General features: G+C 36.9%; 1 pseudogene; it reads left to right on the forward strand.

Moving 5' to 3' along the window:
• Positions 1 to 4,453: 4,453 nt before the first annotated feature.
• Positions 4,454 to 14,025, forward strand: LOC120151362 (annotated as a pseudogene).
• Positions 14,026 to 15,295: the final 1,270 nt, after the last annotated feature.

Raw genomic sequence — 15,295 nt, forward strand, 5'->3', positions numbered from 1 at the left:
GGCCACACGGATAACCAGATGTTTGCCATTTCATACAACTACACGTCTTTGCATTTAGATCGACAAGCCCATTTAAGTTATTATCCAGTACTTCAAACAAAGTGTTTGAACATGGTTCAACTCTCCATGACGTTGACTTCACAACACGTTTCGTTATCTTTTTTTCTGTCCATGGTGTAACACGATGTTCCAATGTTCCTGTAAATTTAAATAAATAATACTTAGTAAAATATATGATAAGTTACGAATTTAAAGAAATAATACCTGCATGGTTTCTTTTCTTGTAGTACCACTGTTGAATAGAGGCTCGAAAAAACTCCATTAACATAGTAATGGGTAATTTCCGGGAATGACGACTTAGAGCGTTGATTGATTCTGCACTATTAGACGTCATGAAACCATATCTTGCTCCAAGTTGATGTACTATTGACCATCTTTCAAACCCGACATCTTCTAGTGTTTGAGCACACTGAGGCAAAACACGTCTTAAACAGTTTATATGCTTATTAAAATCCACTTCCCGATAAGCTTTTACAGCCTTCCAGTATGTCCATTTGTGATTTTTATACCAACAGACCTTTATTTTAGATTTCTATACAAATGAACACCACAAAGTCCATGAAAAGCATCTGGGAAACACCTTCTAACAGCGTTGTCAATTGAGTTTGCCCTATCAGATATGATTGTCAGATTGCTAATAGGACCTATGCAATCCCTAAGATGCCCCATAAACCATGTCCATGAATCAGAGGTTTCAGATTTGCCAACCCCGTAAGCTATTGGCAGTATCCCATTGTTAGCATCCATGGCTACTAATAAGTTTACTCCAAGGTATCGACCTTTTAAATGTGCTCCGTCAACTATAATAACTGGGCGCATGCAATTAATAAACGAACGAATCTACAAATCATATACACAAGAAATATAATCATTTAAATGTGAAATGCATGTAACTAACAAAAATGAGTCAACAAAATTATATTGATTTACTAACCGCAGCATCAATGGCGATAAACAGCAACTCAAAGCGTCCATCTCTATCTGTTTTGATATGAGTTACCGACCCAGGATTTTTCAGCTTTAAATTGTGACAATAAGCCGGCAGTTGGGCAAACGATGCTTCTGGAGACCCCCTCAACAATTCCAAGGCGTAACATTTGGCTCTCCAAGCTTGAGAATATGAGATACTAATCTTGAACCAAGCATTCATGTCAGTCATAATTTCATGTCCCCGATATACCCTACCATTCAAAAACATTAACTCAGCTAGAAAACCACCCAACACCTTTTTGTTTGCCTGTCTATGGCGAGGAAAAACTTGGGTTCTTGAACATGTATGTTTATCAATAAAAGTCCTAACTTGAAACATTTCGCAATCTTTTATCCTCTTTGCAATCATACGCCACATACAGTTTTGTCAACATACACCTTGTTTCAAACGATCTTTGCTTGATTTGTTAACTTTTAGTTGATATCCATCTTCCACACATTTCATATACAAAGCTATCTTCAAGTCTTCTTTTGTATCAAAACAATCATCTTTCTTGATACGAATAATTTTTGTGTAACAATCAACTGCTATCTTTACCAACTATTCTTCCGGTATCTGAAGTAATTCTGGCATATTCCAGTTATACTCCCGTGGTATTTTCTTCGGGGACTTTTCTTTGGGGATTTCTTCTTCTTCTTTTTCTTCTTCAGTGTTATATGAATTACAGAATGGATGTTAAACATGTTCATTTACAGTCGTAACTTCCTCCTCATTATCATCAACAACATCTTCCTCGACAACGGCTGTTTCATCATCAAAATTCGGGTATTGACCAATATCAAAATCATTACACGCAGGGTCTGTTTCTTCTTCTGAAAAATCATCAAAATCCAAGTATTGACCAAGATCAAAGTCCGGGTATTGACCAAGATCAAATTTCGAATACTGACTATTACTCACAATTTTTTCTGTTGGCTTATCATCGTCTAACTGGTCAATACGAAAACCGAAATTTGGTGCTGAAAGTTTATTGGGATTTGGATTAGGGAAAGGTTGTGGGTTTTGAGATTGTGTTTGGTATTGGAAATGTGGTGAAACAATATTTGCTTGGTGATGAAATTGTGGTGGAACCATTAAATTTTGAGCACCAAAAACTGGGGTTGAAAAACTTAGTTGATTACTACCCGCTACTGACCCAACTTCACTACTTCTAGGTTCAACAACATACAATGTAACATCATCACTTGAAACACTAATGTAAGCAATGAATCGTTCAACATCTTCATTGTCGGTTAACAAATAAACTTTACTATTTCTCTGATAAGATAGCCTAAATCCACTTAGGGGCTCTAAATTCAATTTATTTGCAACACGTAACATTAGAGTTTCATAAGTTCACTTTTTTAATGACAGTTTTAGTTGAAGATTCATGGGTAAAGGCATATATTGTAAAACACCATAAACATTCTCCCATGACCCTCCAAAACACAAATATATCCAAACATGATCAACATTAGATGATTTCATAATTGTAAATTAATTTACTAAACAAACGAGCTGCGAAACTAAAACCCGTTGCCGGATGGGGAAGGATGTCGTTGGATATAGGAACGGATGTCGCCGGAGAGAGTGATAGATGGAGATGGAATGAGTTGCGATTTAGGGATTTAGGTTATGAGTTGCTGCTGCTGCGTAGTTATATATCCAAAATATTTGTGTTGCGAAATTAAAACCTGTTGCGAATTCAGAAATCGAGTTGCGAGTTTGAAATTCAGTATTGCGATAGTAAGAATCTCGTTGTGATTTACGTAATCGCATTGCGATTTAGGAAAATCGTAATGCGAATTTGGGAAATCTCAATGCGATAGTCAGAATCGCGTTGCGAATCTGGAAACTGATTTGCAATACTGGAGATCGCGTTGCGAATTATCGATCGCATTGCGATTTAGTTGGTCATTTTGGCAAATCCAAAAAAAGTTGGTTAAAATCGTATATTATAAGGCATTTTTGGTCACTGAGGTTATTTTCTCTATTTATTATGCTCAGATTGCAGAGTTGCAGTTTAAATTTTCAAAGGCTTAATATAAAAATTAAAAATAAGTGTTTAAATTATACTTAAAATTAATTTGATTAAATAACACAAATGATCCCCGACTATAGGGTATTACTTTATTAAGTCTCTTGATTATTAAAAGTTACAAAATGATCCTTCAACTATAGAGTATTTTGTTGCTGAGTCCATTGACTATTAAAAGTTACAAAATGATCACCCGACTATTCATTGTGTACCAAACTCGTCCTTTTCCGTTAAAGAATTGATTGACATTCTGAGCTTGACGTTAACCTACTGACTGTGATATAATAAAATCTGAATCAGAATCTCAAACAAGTATCATATCTCAGCCATCATGTTAACGTCCAACTTAGACAGATGCCAATTTTTTAACGAAAAATCACGGATTTGGAACATAATAAATAGTCGAGTGACCATTTTGTTACTTTTAATAATCGAGAGACTTAACAAAGTAACATTCTATAGTCAAAGGACTATTTTATAGTTTTTAATAGTCGAAGGACTTAAAAAAGTAGTAACCTATAGTAGGGGGCCATTTGTGTACTTTACCCAGTTAATTTTTTGTGTTTAAAGATTTTTTGTTAAAAATATGCTTAATATTTTCTCTGTTATCGTTTTAGATGCATAACATTAAAAAATCGTTAAGTGACACGTGTTACATTTATATATATATTTTTAAATAAAATATTATTTTATTTAAAAAAATATGAACATGACACATATCACTTAACGATTTCTTTAACAATAAGTACATAAAAGTGTAACGAAAAAACACTAGACACCTATTTTTAATAAAAAAGTTCTTTAAACACAAAAAATCAATTTAGAATATAGTTTAGACAGTTATTTTTATTTATACATAATATTTGTTTTTATTTATATTATTTATTTATATAATGGGAAGGAAATCTAATATTATAATAGGACTTTTTAATATCAATTTCTATATTCAGTCAATAATTAACAAAAAAAAATAATTGTATACGAATGGAATGTACAAGTTATATACAATAGGGATGAAGAGTCATAATTAGGAATGATAATTTTAACTTGAATCTGACGAGTTTCAATTTGATTTAACAAGATCATTTTTTGAATCAGTTTCGGATTGAATTGATTTAAGTGTTATAAAAGGTGATGTCGTATCAAGTTCAAGTTTAAAGTAAAATTCTTCAACCCAACTGGTTTCCGAATAATAATATAATTTTTTTATATAGTTAGAGACAATTCTTATAATATCTCTATTTTTTTTAATTAGACACCTGCTTTGTTGAATAATTTTTTTATTATTTATATCCGGTGATGTGAGTTTTTATCCCAAAATCCGAACCTAATTTTGGATTGAGCGAGACATTCCTAAACTCGGGCAAGGTCATGTTCGGATGTAAATGGGTGCCTTGAGTGAGAATCTTACCCAGTTTTTGATACCTTTAGCTGCCTTAGTAGGCATTGGTTTTGCTTTACTTCAATGGTTTTTGGTCTCCAAGGTGAATGTCTCATCATACAATCAGAGCAATGGATATAAAGCAAAGCTGATTAAAGCTGATGAGGAAGAAGAGGGTACTAACAATCTCGAGGTTTCGATCAAGTGTGTAGAGATTCAACAAGCCATTTCTGTTGGTAAGCTCTGTTTCTTCTCTATTGATCTGTCCGTGGCTGAATTCTTACCAATTTGTAACATGTTCCCAGGTGCAACCTCTTTCTTTTATACCGAGTACAAGTACCTCTGTATCTTCATGGGCATCTTTGTCGTCATCATCTTCCTCTTCCTTGGTTCGGTTAAGGGATTCAACCCCGAAAGTAAAGCATACAAATATAACCAGGGAAGTACTTGCAAATCGGCCTTGGCGAATGCCGCCTTTAGCACGATCGCATTCTTGAACGAGGCTCTTACTTCGATTCTCTCGGGTTTTCTAGGTATGAAAATCATAACTTATGCTAATGCTAGGACCACTCTAGAGGCAAGGAGAGGTGTTGGGAAGGCATTTATAATAGCTTTTCACTCGGGAGCGGTAATGGGTTTCCTTCTTGCTGTCAATGGCCTTTTGGTTCTTTATGTATCCATCAATTTTTTTAAACTGTACTATGGTGATGACTGGGAGGGACTTTATGAATCTATTACTAGTTATGGTCTTGGAGGTTCTGTTGGGAAATAAACGAGAACGAGTAATTTCCCTATAACCATATTAGTGAGAATGCGAAATAAAAGCGGAAAAATAATACCCGAAATTGATAACAGAGTTCAACCAATTATGCCTACAACTCCGGACTGCTGCAGATTGTCCACTCTTTGTGAGTACTATAAATGAGTGCGGATATGTGTGCAAGTATACACAATCGAACAAGTAATAAAGTGATAAGTTGAGTATAGTCTCCACAGGGAATCGGGAAATCAAATAGGTTTGTCATGGCACTTTACTTTGTCACCTAAGTAAAGTTAGTTATGGTATGTACAAATGATAATGTTGTGGCAAAATGAGACGGATGTTGTGGTTATGGAATAGTGGTATGGTAGCAAATGGATATGTTGCGACAAATTAAATTGACACATGCAAACAAATGGAAATGTCAAGGCAAAATAAAAATGCAATTACTAGATTTAATATATAGGACTTTAGCTTTCTCACACGACAAGCTGCTATGGGAATGAGTGGTAGGAGTCACTAGGAAAATCTAAGTCTATTTCTCTGAATGATATTTCTTCTATGCCTAACCTGCCCGACAGAGTCTACAGAGGTGCCCTATGCTCTCTAGTAAAGGACTCGATAGATTAAAGATTCCCTGGAAATCCGATTGGCGTAAACCCTTGTAGTGATCCTATTGGTTCAGATAACATGATATGTCTCGGTAATACCTTTTTGTGGCAGCATTAACATATAACCTATCGTTTTTGTACAACTCATTTTAGTCTAATGAAATCCTAGCCTTATCTCTAAGGTGGATTAGGCCTAGTTACTGCCTAGAACCCCTTGTTTTTGTAGTTCTTCCCTATTTTCTCTCGAAGACTAAAGATTAATTACCAAGGCATTCTCTCAAACCCTCAAGCTCTCCTAAGGAAAGGCTATTCTCGTAGCTCCTACAACCTTAAGGCATTAAGTTTCACAAACAAAACAGAATAAAGCATAAAAATCAAGCATTCGTTGCAATAAAAACTTAAACATCCAAGCGTACTCCCACCAAATAGGATTAGTTTATGGTGGGGTTCGAAATAAACAAGCACAAAGCAAGTTTCATTCATTCCTTACAACCCAACAACAAAATATGAAAGCAAGAACTAAAGGGAGGAGAAAAAGCCTTCAACGTGCACTGCCAAATGCCTTCCTCAGCCACCAAGAACTGCTCCTAGCGAACTAGCTCCTCTCTGATGCTTAGAACGCCACTCCCTTCGGCTTGTCAAGGAGAAATGCCACGACAAGTATGATTGATGGAGAAAGATGAGACCTTCTCTCTCTAACTTTTTAAGCTCAAATCTGGGTGGAACCAAAGTCTTCTTCCATATGGCTTCATCCTCTATTTATAGGGGAAAACAAATCCTAGGACTTGATATTAACTTTCCTAAGAAACCCCAAAAACCATGGTTAAGTATTTAAGAGTCGAGCAAGATAGGCTATGATGCAGCCTTGGTAGCTAGCTGATAGACTGGTAAAATCCCGTTGCAGGCGCCCAATGACAGACAAGATCTGCAGGGTCAGGCGGTGTCATCTACAGAACCGGCGGTAGCAGCGCCGATCCCTTCAGGCAGATCTTCGAGGTGGATTTCTCAGGAGGAGCTCTCGGGGAGTCTGATACAGCTGGCTTCAAAAATATCATCTCACAATGTGAGCACTTTCGAAATGCTAGTTGAACTCGACAAATTCATTTTGCTCAGCCATATACTTATGTCACGACATTTTCTTTCTTCTTTTCCTTGCTTGTAAAACCTACACATCATCAGACAAGTACCTTTCCCATAAAGCAGCACCGCAGTAAAAATAAAATGCCGCGACAAACTGAATTCCACCATATGCAACTAAATGCTTCTAAATGCATCTACATGGTCTTAAATAAGCTATTAAACACTCAATAACTTAAGTAAAAAGGTCCTAAAATGTGACCTTTTACAGAGTTATCACAGATCTTTTACTGAAGAGAGAAAATTTACAGATGTTTACAAAACACTCACTACTCACAAGAAAACTCTTTAGTATTGGGAGAAAGAAATGATTTGGGATGATTTTGAAGCTAAATGAGCTAGGGTATTTATAGTTGAAGCTTAAGGACTAATCTTTCAAATACCTTAAAGTACAATGACTAAATTTTGATTTTACCATTGTTTAAAAAAATCAGCATTTTCTTCTGCCAACTTGCACCACCGAAAAATGCAGCTAAATTTGATAATTTCTGCTGAAATCCCACCGAAAGTGCTGGCCACTTTTGTTGACAATTTAAAAATCTCCCACTTGAAGACTGATTTTAATCTGTCTTCACACTTCGATCAATACAACAGCATTTCTGGTCTTGTTACTCTAGCATGCCAACTGAAGCTGAACACAACTTCAGTTTGTCCATTGTCACCGTCTTTGTCAATATGTCTGCCGGATTTTGAGCTCCACTAATCTTTTCAAGTTTCAAAATCCCATCTTCCAGAAGAGACCGGATAAAATGATATCTCAATTGTATATGCTTCGTCCTAGAATGAAAAGACAGATTCTTTGCTAGATAGATAGTACTTTGACTGTCGCAATACAAGACATTGTTTTTTTGCCTAACTCTTACAAGAAACTTTGGAGCCAAACCATCTCTATGTTGGCTTCCGTAACAGCAACATATTCGGCTTCAGTTGTGGAGAGAGCAACCATCTTCTGTAGTTGAGAAACCCAACTCACTGCAGTACCTCCTAAAGTATAGACATACCCTGTAGTACTCCTTCTGATGTCAAAATTTTTGGCTAAGTCAGAATCTACATAGCCTGTCAGTATCGTATCTCCACATTTGAAACAAAGTGCTTTGTTTGTGGTATCCCACATATATCTGATGATCCATTTGACTGCTTCCCAGTGTACCTTGCCCGAATTATTCATGTACCTGCTAACAGCTCCCACTGCATGAGCAATATCTAGTCTGGTACAAACCACGACATACATCAGACTTCCAATTGCTGAGGCATATGAAACCTTCACCATGTGTGCACGATTTTCATTAGTTTTTGGTGACTGTTCTTTGGAGAGTCTAAAATGAACACCTAAAGGTGTACTTACTGGTTTAGCATCTTGCATGTTGAACCTGGAGAGTACTTTGTCGATGTACTTAGCCTGTGATAACATCAAAGTCCCCGACTTTGTGTCTCTCTTAATCCTCATCCCAAGAATCTGCTTTGTAGCACCCAGATCTTTCATTGCAAACTGCTTCGACAATTTTTACTTCAAATTTATAATTTCTTGTATGTCTGAACCTGCAACGAGCATGCCATCAACATACAACAATAAAATAATGAAGTTGTTGTCGAACTTCTTGATGTAGCAACAATGATCTGCTTGGCATCTGGTAAAACCACTGCTACTCATGAAACTATTGAACTTCTTGTACCACTGTCTAGGAGCTTGTTTTAAACCATACAAGTTCTTCTTCAACCTGCATACCAGGTTTTTCTTGCCTGTCTTTATGAAGCCTTCTGGCTGATTCATATAGATTTCTTCTTCCAAATCACCATGAAGGAAAGCTGTCTTTACATCTAATTTCTCAAGATGTAGATTTTCTGCAGCTACAATTTTCAACACCAGTCTGATTGTAGACAGTTTCACGACTGGAGAGAAAATTTCATTGTAGTCAATACCTTCTTTTTGGTGAAAACCTTTGACAACCAATCTTGCTTTGTAGCGTTTTCTCCCATCGTGCTCTTCTTTGATCCTGTAAAACCACTTGTTGTGGAACGCTTTCTTGCCTGGTGGTAATTCAGCTAATTCCAACGTCTGATTTGACATAAGTGAGTCCATCTCATCTTTCATGAAAGACTCCCACTTGACTGAATCCTCCACCTACATTGCTTCATCATAGCACTCTGGTTCACCATTGTCAGTCAGCAACAAGTAGTGCAAAGAAGGCGAATAACACTGGGTTGGTTTAGGAATTCTGGATGAGCGTCTCAAATCTGATGTGCATGGTTCTTCTTGAATTGCTTCAGGACTGATCTGAACATCAATTTCATATATCTCATCGAACTCAGCAAATTCCTTTGTTTCAGCTTCGATATTGGAGCTACTTGATTCTATGGTTGACTTGTCTTTATACATCACATTTTCATTGAAAATAACATCTTTGCTTCTGATGATCTTTCGATTTTCGTAGTCCTAAAATCGGTAACCGAACTCATCACCACCATAACCAACAAAGACACATTTGTTGGACTTAGCATCAAGTTTATTTCTTTCAGTAGAATTTATGTGTACATAAGAAATACAACCAAACACTCTTAAGTGTAAAAGGTTTATTTCTTTCTTACTCCAAAATTCTTCTGGTATTTCACCATCCAAGGGAACTGAGGGCCCACGGTTGATCAGGTAAGCTGCAGTGTTGATAGCTTCAGCCCATAGAAATTTGGGCAAGCCGACATGTATCCTCATGCTTCTGGCACGTTCATTCAGAGTTCTGTTCATGCGCTCTGCTACACCATTCTACTGTGGTGTCATGGGAACTGTTGTCTCCATCTTGACCCCATTGTTTGCGCAGAAATCTCTGAATCTACTATTTTTGTACTCTCCTCCATTGTCAGACCTCAACCGCTTGACTTTTAAACCAGTTTCATTTTCCACCATGGCCTTCCATTTTCTGAAAGTATCAAAGACTTCTGATTTTTTCTTCAGAAAATAAACCCACGCCTTCCTTGTTGAATCATCGATGAAGGTGACATAATATAGTGAGCCTGCAAGAGATGGAATTAGAGATGGTCCCCATACATCAGTATGAACCAACTCTAACTTTTCTACCTTGGGTGTCTTGCCAATCTTTACAAAACTGACTTTCTTTTGTTTGCCAAAGATGTAATCCTCGCATAGTCCGACATCTACATTTTTTAGATCCAGCAGCTTCCCTTTTGACAAAAGTGTCTTCATCCCTTTCTCGCTCATATGACCAAGCCTTTGGTGCCATAGGTTTGATTTTCCATCAGCATATGCTATTACAATGATATTCTCTAAATTTGAGGTTACATAAAGAGTAACAGTCTTCTTACCACGAGCAATGACGAGTGCTCCTTTGGTAATCTTCCATTCACAACCTGAAAAGGTTGTACTATATTCTTCTCCATCAAGCTGTCCAACAGAAATCAAATTTATTTTGAGGCCTGGAATATGTCTCACACCTTTCAGCTTTCAGGTGGTCTGGTTTGGCAACTTTAGTCGGATGTCTTCTTTTCCGACGATCTTCAAGGTTTCATCATTAGCTAGATGAACCTTCCCAAAATCACCACTGACATAGTTCTCCATGATTTCTTGCTATGGGGTGGAGTGGAAAGATGCCTCTAAATCTAAGATCCATGATTTAATCGGACTGTTGACGCTTAGAATCATGGCATCACCTGTCTTCTCTGTCATGTTGGTAGATTTATGTGTGCTGATATCTTTCTTCAGTGCTCAAAAATCTCTTTTAAAGTGACCCTTCTTGCCACAATTATAACATGTAAAATTTTTCTTTTCCGTTCTTGATTTTCCCCTTCTGGATTTTGATCTGCCACGATTTGAATTTCTTTATAAAGTTCTCCCTCTAGACTCTGTGTGTAAGGCTGAGGAGTTTGATGCTTCACCCGATTTTCTCCGTCGAATTTCTTCACTCAATACCAGATCTCGAACATCGTCGAATTTTAATCTGTTGTTTCCCGACAAGCTGCTGACTGCTGTAACTGTAGTATTCCAACTGTCTGGTAGAGATGATAAGAGAATTAAAGCTCGAACTTCATCATCGAATTCAATTTCCACGGAACTCAACTGGGTTGTGATTGTGTTAAGTTCATTTAGGTGTTGAGCCACTGATGCCCCTTCTGTCATCCGCAAATTGAATAGTTGCCTCATCAAGTGAACTTTGTTTGAGGCTGATGGCTTCTCATACATACTGGAGAGAGCCGTCATAAGACCCACTGTGGTGTTTTCCTTTGCTATGTTAAAAGCAACATTTCGGGATAACGTCAGTCGGATAACTCCGAGGGCTTGTCTGTCGATAAGAGCCCAGTCTTCATTCTTCATGTCCTCTGGTTGCTTTCATGAGAGAGGTTGATATAGATTTTTCTAGTACAAAAAATCTTCAATCTTTATCTTCCAAAAGCCAAAGTCCGCACCATCGAACTTTTCAATTTTCACATTCCCTTCGTTTGCAGCTATCGCTCCCACTCGAATCTAGCTTCGTTTGGATTGTTTCTGACAATTCTTGCGAACCACCGTGTATTAGAATATTTCCGTCGATAAATTCGTATCACCGATAAAAAAATTTACTATTCACGAAATTTACTATTTACGTGAATAGTAATGAATAGTAACCTCACAAAAATTGACAAAATTTACAACCAAAAGCTCTAATACCAGTTGTTGGGAAATAAACGAGAACGAGTAATTCCCTTATAACCATATTAGTGAAAATGCGAAATAAAAGCGGAAAAATAATATCCGAAATTGATAACGGAGTTCAACCAATTATGCCTACGTCTCCGGACTACTGCAGATCTTTTACTGAAGAGAGAAAATTTATAGGTGTTTACAATACAATCACTACTCACAAGAAAGCTCTTTAGTATTGAGAGAAATAAATGATTTGGGATGATTTTGAAACTAAATGAGCTAGGGTATTTAGAGTTGAAGCTTAATGACTAATCTTATAAATACCCTAAAGTACAATAACTAAATTTTGATTTTACCATTGTTTAAAAAAATCAGTATTTTCTCCTGCCAACTTACACCACCGAAAAATGCAGTTAAATTTGATAATTTCTGTTGAAATCCCACGGAAAGTGTTGGCCACTTTTGTTGACAAGTCAACAGGTTCTTCTATGGCCCTCTTTGGAAGAGTTGGGGGAGGAATATATACAAAAGCAGCCGACTTGTCGGTAAAGTCGAGAGAAATATCCCCGAGGACGTTCCACGAAATCCTGCTGTAAGTTCCCACAGTTCCTTTTTTCACTTTGCTGAACCTATTAGCCTGGGATACGTTCTGTTTGTTGTTTAGCTTTGGAAAATTGCTTTAGTCCTACGAATTGTCTAAGATAGTGTGGCACTTATACAGGTTATTGCCGATAATGTGGGTGATATGTCGGAGATATTGTCGGGATGGGCTCCGATCTGTTTGGATCGTACGCTGAATCAACATGTGCAGCTCTTTTTGTTGCATCAATATCATCCTTCGGTAGCAATCATGACTTTACTGCAATGTCTTACCCCTTGATCACTAGTTCAATGGGAATTGTGGTTTCCTTGATAACTACAATCTTTGCAACTGATGTGTTTGAGATTAAGAAAGTAAGCGAAATTGAACCGTCTTTGAAACGGCAACTCCTTATCTCCACTGTCCTGATGACTGTTGGGATTGCCGTTGTCAGCTTCTTGGCATTGCCATCGGAATTCACTCTTCGATTTTTGAACTGAAAAGCCGGGGAAGAACTGGTATGCAACCTTGTTAACTGTTTTCAATTGAAGGTTCCTGACTGCCTTTTACTTTAAGTCTTAATCGATTTATGCGTAATTCAAGCACCTTTTCTTATGTGTTGCTATCGGTTTGTGGGCTGGACTTGTTATTGGATACATTACAGAATACTATACTAGCAATGCTTACAGGTAAGGACATTAAGATTCCGTATGCCTTTGCTTAATCGGAGTTGTCATTTGCTATCTATGATGCTTACCGCCCTCTTCAAATGCCAGCAGTCCGGTGCAGGATGTGGCGGATTCATGCAGGACAGGTGCTACGACAAATGTTATTTTCGGGTTGGCTCTGGGGTACAACTCTGTCATCATTCCCATATTTGCCATTGCCACTTCTATTTATATGAGCTTTAGACTGGCCGCCATGTACGGAATCGCCATGGCCGCTTTGGGAATTCTCAGTACTATAGCTACTGGTCTTGCGATTGATGCTTATGGTCCCATAAGTGACAATGCTGGTGGCATTGCTGAAATGGCTGGCATGAGCCACTCGATACGCGAAAGAACCGATGCTTTAGACGCTGCAGGAAACACCACTGCCGCTATCGGCAAGGTGAGCGGATTATGTTTATTTCGTAATCTTTTTTGGTTCTCTTCAAATTCATTGATCGTACTTAAGAATTCCATACATGTTTCTCTCATTGCATTTCAGGGATTTGCAATCGGTTCGGCCGCGCTTGTATTTCTCGCTCTATTTGGTGCCTACGTTAGCCGAGCAGGCATCGAGTCGGTCGACGTATTGACACCAAGGGTCTTCATTGGCCTAATAGTTGGAGCCATGCTACCCTACTGGTTTTCAGCCGTGACAATGAAGAGCGTCGGCGGTTCTCAAAATGGTCGAAGAGGTTTGTCGGCAATTCAATTCGATTCAGGGACTAATGGAAGGCACATCTAAACCGGACTATGCAAACTGTGTCAAGATCTCAACCGACGCCTCACTCAGGGAAATGATACCACCCAGTGCACTCGTCATGCTCACTCCGCTTATCGTCGGTGTCCTAGGCGGCTCACTCGTATCCGGCGTCCAAGTTGCCATCTCGGCTTCCAACACAGGAGGAGCATGGGATAATGCCAAGAAATATTGAGGCAGGTGCAAGCGAGCATGTCAAGTCATTGGGTCCAAAGGGTTCGGATTGTCACAAAGCTGCAGTGATAGGTGATACAATAGTAGATCCACTAAAGGACACTTCTGGACCATCATTCAACATCCACATTAAGCTCATGACGGTTGAGTCATGGGTGTTTGCTCCTTTCTTCGCCGCGCATGGAGGCTTGCTTTTCAAAGTGCTCTAAAGGAAAATAACTTTTAATACCATGAAATAAATTTAAATCCGTTTAGTATTTTTGGGTAATGCATCTTCTCTTTTTTCATCAAAAATTTGGTCATCGGATTTGTTGTATCTTTAAAAATAACTACTCCATGAATTCCATTGACAAGAGACTTGATCAAACTTTGCTTAATCTAATGATTATGGGTTTTAGTAATTTTGTTTATCGACCCATAGTTAAAGGACAATAACCCAACATTTATCCTGCTAAAGAACTCGGTATACTAACAAAATAATGTCTAGCAAGGCTTAAATATATTAAAGATAATGTACTGTTTTAAAATTTACTCTTATTTTTTTAAAATTGAGTCAATATATTATTTTTGTATTTGAAAATCTTGATATTTTCTTCAATTTTTATTTTATGTTATTGTTAATTATTGATAGAGATGATAATTTAACTCGAGTTCGGTAGATATTGACCCGACTTGATCTGATAGAGTTGATTTTTTTATATATAAAAAAAAGAGTTCTCATTGGGTCGAAATTTATAGAGAGTGAGGTCATGTTAGGTATGAGTTTATGGTGAAAAATCTCCAATCCGATTCGAGAATTGTTTCCTATAAATTTAGGGATAATTACTATAAGATTTCTCTCTTTATAGTTTTTTCCAATTAGGTCCCTATTTTATCGAATAAAAGTATTTTTATATTTATTTTAGGTTGAGTTGGATTCAGGTAGAGAAAATATGCTTTCTGAGTTGGGTCAAGTTAAGTGGAGAAGATATACTTCTGGAGTCAGGTCAAATTGAGATGGAAGAAGTATATTTATTGAGTCAGATAGGATTAATCAAAAACTCAACTCAACCTGACCCGTTATCATCTCTAATTAATGACCTAAAATTTGTACTGTTTAATTAAGGATAATTTTTTTATTTCTTTAATATTAGGTAAAATTGATATAAAAAATTCCTCTTAAATTATTAAAAAGATATTATTAAGTCTCATTTTTTTTTAAAAAAAAGTTAAATTCTTTTTTTGTATATAAAATTTTTAAATTAAATCCTTCAAAATTCTAATTTAAATATTCAAAAAAATAATCTGAAATAACTTAAATATCAAACATGAATAACTCAATCTAAAACAACCTAACCAAAAAATCTAATCCAAAATCAATTTTATTTGTTCAATTCACAGAAATAATAGTAATGGTAGTTAGGAGATGATAATGTTGAAATCGAACGGCTAATAAAAGACTAGTCTTCAATTACTAATTAATAGACTTAAATAATAATCTGCTGCCA

This window comes from Hibiscus syriacus, unplaced genomic scaffold (genome assembly GCF_006381635.1).
Source record: "Hibiscus syriacus cultivar Baekdansim isolate YM2019G1 unplaced genomic scaffold, ASM638163v2 tig00111053_pilon, whole genome shotgun sequence".
Classification (NCBI taxonomy): domain Eukaryota; kingdom Viridiplantae; phylum Streptophyta; class Magnoliopsida; order Malvales; family Malvaceae; genus Hibiscus; species Hibiscus syriacus.